This window comes from Solanum lycopersicum, chromosome 9 (genome assembly GCF_036512215.1).
Source record: "Solanum lycopersicum chromosome 9, SLM_r2.1".
NCBI lineage: Eukaryota > Viridiplantae > Streptophyta > Magnoliopsida > Solanales > Solanaceae > Solanum > Solanum lycopersicum.
The window spans coordinates 52,705,489-52,712,802 of NC_090808.1; the positions used below are offsets into that span (position 1 = coordinate 52,705,489).

General features: G+C 44.1%; 1 pseudogene; it reads right to left on the reverse strand.

The window, feature by feature from the left end:
* Window positions 1-1,179: 1,179 nt before the first annotated feature.
* LOC138338181 (uncharacterized) lies at window positions 1,180-6,029 on the reverse strand (annotated as a pseudogene).
* Between the last annotated feature and the right edge of the window lie 1,285 nt (window positions 6,030-7,314).

Below are 7,314 nucleotides of genomic sequence, written 5' to 3' on the forward strand. Positions count from 1 at the left end.
CTTGGGTGTGGCTCTGGGGGCACGTGTAGCACGGGAAGGAGCGGAGGTGCCTGGGGGCTTGTATTCAGGGTCCTGCTCATCATCAGACCTGATGATCAAACGTGCAGACGGGGCGGCAGACTTAGATCGCCCGCGTGCATAAGTGTGGTCTTGCTTGGGTGCCATAGTCGATAGTACCTGTAAAGGGGCAATGTTAGTATGAGTAGTGGCAATCAAATCAGGCAAGATCATATGACATGAATCTTTAAAAAATGTGTTAGTAATATTGAAACTGTACCACATGACGTGACCTATGACGACTCGTCATGACTATGACGGACCGTCATGAGGTCCGTCGTGTTATACTTGGTATATGTATATATAAGGAACCCTGAAGGAGGGGTCGCTGACCATCATGACGGTTAAGCAGGACGGACCATCGTGGGTATGACGGTCCGTCGTAAGGGTCCGTCGTTGGACACTTAGAAAATGATGGGAGAACCTCAGAAGAGGGTTCTCTGACTATCATGACGGTCGTGCAGGACGGACCATCGTGGGTGTGACGGTCCGTCGTAAGTGTACGTTGTTGGACACTTGGAAAATTTTTGGAGGCCCATATCATAGGGGTCTCTAACCATCATGACGGTCGTGCAGGACGGATCGTTGTGGGTGTGACGGTCCGTCGTAAGTGTCCGTCGTTGGACACTTGGAAAATTTTTGGAGACCCTTATCATTGGGGTCTCTGACTATCATGACGGTCGTGCAGGACGGACCATCGTGGGTGTGACGGTCCGTCGTAAGTGGCCGTCGTTGGACACTTGGAAAATTTTTGGAGACCCTTTTCAAAGGGGTCTCTGACCATCATGGCGACCGTGCAGGACGGACCGTCCTGAAGACAACGGTCCATCACAGGCGTCGTTGGGGAGGGTGCTAGGGCTTATGCGACAGACCCTACGACGGACCGTCATCGGGGTCTCGTTCTGAATATCAGAGACAGAACTGTAGGTATCCTAAGCAACCCCAATGAACACATATGGTCTTGTAGTGTTGTGGACCTCTATGTGTCTATCCCAACTACCTAGGAAACTATTAATGTGAAATCACCTATGTCTGGGGTTATTATCATGGCAAATTCAAACATTTAGAGCCTAGGTCAAGACATAATCTTAACAAGGTAACAAGAGACGAGTAGGAACGAAATAATAACTAATAAACAAATATACAAGAGAAATGAGTACAAATTTAGAGACACATACCTTGGAAATTGAGAAAACACAAGTGGGGAATGATTCAGGTGGCAAGGTAGATAGCAAAAACAGCAGCACCGACAAGTAACTGATAGTAATAAGGTTGGGGAGATTGTGGAAGTAATGATCAGTGGGGGAAGTGTGGAAGTGGAAAAGAGAGGGGAGATGAGAGGAAGTGGAAGTAATGGGGTGGAATATGGAGGGATGGGGAGTATAAACGGTCAAATTTTGAAAAAGGGTCCAGCCGGGTCGGGTCGGGTTAATTTCATTAATCGCGCGACGGTACCCCGACGACGGTCCGTCGCACATGCGACGCCCCGAAGTGGTGTCCGTCGTGTGTGCCCTAGTTTCAAAAATGACAGAAATACGTACCTGGTGTGACGGTGCATACGATGGTCCGTTTCACACGCGACGGTCCGTCGTTGTATCCGTCAGTGGCTACTGCGGAGTAGTTTTCTGCAGAATTTCCTGGTGATGTGCCTGCAAATTTAAAACCCATTTATAGAAAAATGCTACAATTATTAAAAAGACGACAAGTATTGGGTTGCCTCCCAACAAGCGCCAGATTTAACGTCGCGGCACGACTGGGGCCACTTGATTACTCAGACTTCATCAAGATGGTATGCCTCGATCACTTCATTCGCCGATTCAGCATGCCCTAGATAGATTTTTATGCGCTGTCCATTCACCTTGAACCACACACCCTCCTTTGTTTCCAACTCGACTGCTCCATGAGGGAATAGTTGGGTAAACGTGTAAGGACCAGTCCATTTGGACTTGAGTTTTCCTGGAAACAAGCGCAATCTGGAATTGAATAGAAGCACTAAATCCCCGACCATAAACTCTCATTTTTCAATTTTGTTGTCATGATACTTCTTCATCTTTTCTTTATATAGGGCTGAGCTTTCATAGTCTTTTAAGCGAAATTCATCAAGTTCATTCAACCCATTTAACCGTTGCCCTGCAGCTTCGCTCCAATCCAATTTCAACTTCTTCATAGCCCAAATGGCTTTATGCTCTAACTCAACCGGAAGATGACAAGCTTTCCCATATACAAGTTTGTATGGAGACATACCTATGGGAGTCTTATAAGCTGTCCGGTAGGCCCAAAGAGCATCATCAAGCCTCCTTGACCAATCTGTTCTACTAGCATTCACTGTTTTGGACAATATTTGTTTGATCTCCCGATTCGATACCTCAACTTTCCCACCAGTTTGAGGGTGGTAAGGTGTGGACACATTATGGCGAACACCGTATTTCTCCAATAACCCCTTGAACAATCTGTTGCAGAAGTGGGAACCCCCATCACTAATAAAGGCCCTTGGAGTGCCAAAACGGGAGAATATATTCTTTTTCAAGAATGCAGTGACACTCTTCCCTTCATTGTTTGCGAGAGATATGGCTTCGACCCATTTAGATACATAATCAACTGCTACAAGAATGTACTTCATCCCATGAGAACTCACGAAAGTGCCCATAAAGTCAATACCCCACACATCAAATAACTCAATCACAAGAATGAGGTTTAGAGGGAGCTCTTGCTTTCTTGAAATACCACCATCTCGTTGACATTTGTCACATGATTTAGCAAACCCATGAGCATCTTGATGAAGAGTTGGCCAATAGTAGCCACATTGCAATATCTTGTGAGCGGTTCGGATACCACTGTGATGTCCGCAAACAGGTGAAGAATGGCATGCCTCAAATACAATCAACATTTCACATTCGGGCACACAACGCCGAAAAAGCCCGTCGGCACAACTCCTATACAAGTATGGTTCATCCCAAAAGAACTTCTTCACATCTTACATGAACTTTTTCCTTTGATGAAAGGACAAGTCTGATGGAACAATATCACTAGCAAGATAGTTCGCAAAATCTGCGAACCATGGAATCAAGTCTTGTGAAGCAGCCAATACATGTTCATCGGGGAAAGTATCATCAATGTCAGTCTTATTCCCTAACTCTCTCATAGCTTCATCCTCTAGACGGGACAAATGATCAGCAACTTGATTTTCAGTCCCTTTTCTATCCAACACTTCAAAGTCAAATTCTTGCAGCAGTAATACCCAACGAATCAGCCTTGGTTTCGCATTCTTTTTATGCCATCAAATATCTCAGTGCTGAATGGTCAGTATGCACTATGACTCTAGTACGTAGCAAATAGGAGCAAAATTTTTCAAAAGCAAAGACTACTGCGAGGAGTTCTTGCTCAGTCACTGTGTAGTTCTTCTGGGCTACATTTAGGGCTTTACTAGCATAGTAAATAGGGTGAAGGATTTTGTTTCTTCTATGTCCCAATACTACACCAAGAGCAACCCCACTAGCATCGCACATTACCTCAAATGGACTGTTCCAATCCGGAGAAATAATGATAGGTGCAGACACTAACTTCTCTTTTAGCTCACTGAATGCTTTAAGACAGGACTCATCAAAACAAAATTTACATTCTTTCTCCAGTAATTTGCACAATGGGTGCGCAATCTTTGAGAAGTCTTTGATGAATCTCCGATAAAAACCTGCATGCCCAAGAAAGCTTCTCACACCTTTCACAGAGATCGGCGGGGGAAGTCTCCCTATTACCTCAACTTTAGCTCGATCAACCTCTATACCCTTTTCTGAAATGAGATGACCCAACACAATACCCTTTTTCACCATGAAATGACACTTTTCCCAGTTTAGTACTAGATTGCAGTCTTCACATCTCTTAAGAACCTCATATAAATTGTTCAAGCATCACTCAAATGAATCACCAACCACAGAAAAATCATCCATAAAAACCTCTATAGTATCCTCCACCATATCAGAAAATATTGACATCATACATCTCTGAAAGTTTGCGGGTGCATTGCACAACCCAAACGGCATTCTTCTGAACGCAAAAGTTCCATATGGACAAGTGAAAGTTGTTTTCTCTTGATCTTCTTGTGCGATAGAAATATGATTATACCCCGAATACCCATCAAGAAAACAATACCACCCTTTTCCAGCAAGTCTATCCAACATCTGATCCATGAAGGGCATAGGAAAATTGTCTTTTTCAGTCCATGAGTTCAGTTTACGGTAATCCATGCACACCCTCCATCCAGTAACCGGTCTCATCGGAACAAGTTCATTCTTTTCGTTGGGGACCACATTCATTCCCCCTTTTTTAGGTACACACTAAACCGGGCATACCCAACTACTATCGGCGATTGGATAGATTACTCCAGCATCCAACCACTTGATAATTTCCTTCTTCACAACCTCTTGCATAGGAGGATTCAAGCGTCTCTGGTGCTCAATACTCGGCTTATAATTAGGCATGAGTTTGATTTTGTGAGAGAAAATACCAGGAGGGATCCCAATAATGTCCGCAATGGTCCACCCAATAGCTCTTTTGAACCTTTTTAGTACCTTCACCAAACTCTGAACCTGTTGTTCATCTAGGTCTGAGGCAATGATTACCGGCAAAGTGTCACCATTTCCTAAGAATTCATACCTAAGATGAGGTGGGAGAGCTTTTAATTCAATTTTTGGAGCTTCCTCTATAGATGGTTTAGCGGGTGGGGACTCGCAATTCTTCATATCAAGCTCAAATTTCTTCGGTTTAAACCGAACATCACCTTGGTCAAGAGCCGCTACTAATGACTCATACTCTTCAATGCAATCGCTATCAAAGTTCATTATCACTGCCGCTAATGCTTCGACACCTAGACGTTCTTCTATTTGTGTCTTAAAGGTCTCACCCATGTTGTAGGATATAGCAGATGCCGATTGGAGCTCACCACTCTGCTTCATGGACCTACAAATATTAAAGATCACTTCCTCACTGTTCAACCGAAATTTCATCTGCCCCTTTTCCATGTCTACTAAGGCTCTTCCCGTAGCTAGGAATGGCCTCCCAAGGATAATAGGAACTTCAAAATCAACTTCACAATCAAGAATAACAAAATCGGCTTGAAAGATGAATGACTCCACTTTTACTAGCACATCGTGGAGTATTCCTATAGGTCGTTTTACTATTCGATCAGCCATCAGTAGCCGCATCATCGTGGATTTTGGGTCACCCAAACCCAACTTCTTGTAAATAGAGAGGGGCATGAGATTTATGCTTGCCCCCAGATCACATAATGCTTTCGCAAAATGTAACAGCCCGATTGTACAAGGAATAGTAAATGCTCCCGGATATTCTTTCTTTTGGACCAGAGATCTTGTAGCAATAGCACTACAATGCTGCATCCTATCATCATCCTCAAAAGTGACCGATCTTTTCTTTGTAACCAGATCTTTCATAAATTTGGCGTAACCGGGCATTTGTTCCAAAGCTTCTACCAAAGGGACATTGATAGAGAGTTGCTTCAACATTGTTATAAAACGCCGGTATTTACCATCCTCGGTCTTTTTCACTAATCTCTGAGGAAATGGGGGTGGTGGCCTAGGCATAGGAGTTACCTTGTTAGGCACTTCAGCATCTTTTGCAGTGTTATCCTCTAATTCAGCATCAACTTCTACCACTTTATCAGATTCTGTTGTCACCTTATTCTCATCAAATGGCATAGGTGGATCAATGGTTTGCTTGCCACTGCTAGTAATAATTGCCATACAATGTCCATCATTTTTTGGATTTTGGACAGTGTTTCTAGGAAGAGTGCCCGGTTGCCGTGTGTTCACAGTTGCAGATAGTTGGGCCAATTGTAACTCAAGTGGCTTAATTGATATTCCATGGGTATCAACTTTTTGCCCAATACCCGCTACATCATTCCTCAACTCTTTATTTTGCTCATCACTAGCATCGAACCTCCTCATCATTTTGTGCAACATATCCTCAACTCAAGCCATACTATCTCCACCATCCCTAGGAGTAACTTCACGATTTTGAGGAGGAACATAGGGTCCACTCATGTCGTTTCTATTACCATAGTTACTCCTGTTGAAGTTGTTGTCGCGGTTATAGTTACCATCTCGGACATAATGACCCTCACGATTGTAGTTACCATAGTTCCGACCTTGGTTCCCTTGACCTTGGCGCCAATTATCCTGATTTGAGCCTTGGGCGCTTGGTCGGAAACCCGCCATTTGTTCATTGACTGCATAGGAATCCTCCTCATAGTAACATTCACCGTTAGGGGGTAGTTGTTTAGCTAAGTAATTGACTGCATTTATCTTCTCTTCACCCCTAGTGACATGTTTTAGTACCAACCAAAGCTCAGTTCTCATCTGAGCCATTTCCTCACGAATGTCATCTGTGGCTGGGTTGTGAGTGGACTGCACTGCGAAGGTGTTTCTCCCTGTATCGGACATCCTAGTACTACAAGCTTTGTTGTTACGGGAGATTTTCTCTAATTTCTCAGCAATCTCAGCATAAGGGCATTCTCCATAAGATCCACCTGCTATAGTGTCCAACACCGCTTTATTGTTATCATCATGTCCCCTATAGAAGTATTCCTTTAGTGACTCATCATCAATACGGTGATTTGGGACACTTCTCAAGAATGAGGTGAATCTATCCCAAGAACTACTAATTGACTCTTCTGGTAGTGCCACAAAGTTATTCACCCTATCTTTGTGGTTTAATTTCTTGGAGACCGGATAGTAGTGTGCTAAGAAGACATCCCGTAATTGGTTCCAGCTAAAAATAGAGTTGTATGGGAGCTCAGTAAACCACATAGCAGCCTCTCCCGTCAGTGAGAGAGGAAACACTCTGAGACCTATTACATCTAGATCCAAATCAGGCCTCCCCACACAACTCTTACACACTGCCCTTACCTTAGCTATATGGGAATGTGGATCCTCAGAAGGTAGCCCTGAAAACAAACCTCTGGCAGTGAGCCTTAGCATCAGACTACTAGTTACCACAAAAGTGTGGCCTGTAGGTAGAGGAGGCAAAACCAGTGGCCCGTCCGAATCTCCTATGTTATCATAGCCTCTGTAGTATGCTTGGGGCCGTGGAGCGGGATTCTGTCCCCTCTGTTGATGTTCACCCGGAGCATCGGGTAACATCTGACCATGAACATCAGCCGGAGCTGGGATGTTCTGGTTTGGATCCTCATCATTGATTCCCAAGTTACGATTCATGTTTCGCAGTGTACGTTCTAGCTTGTGATCG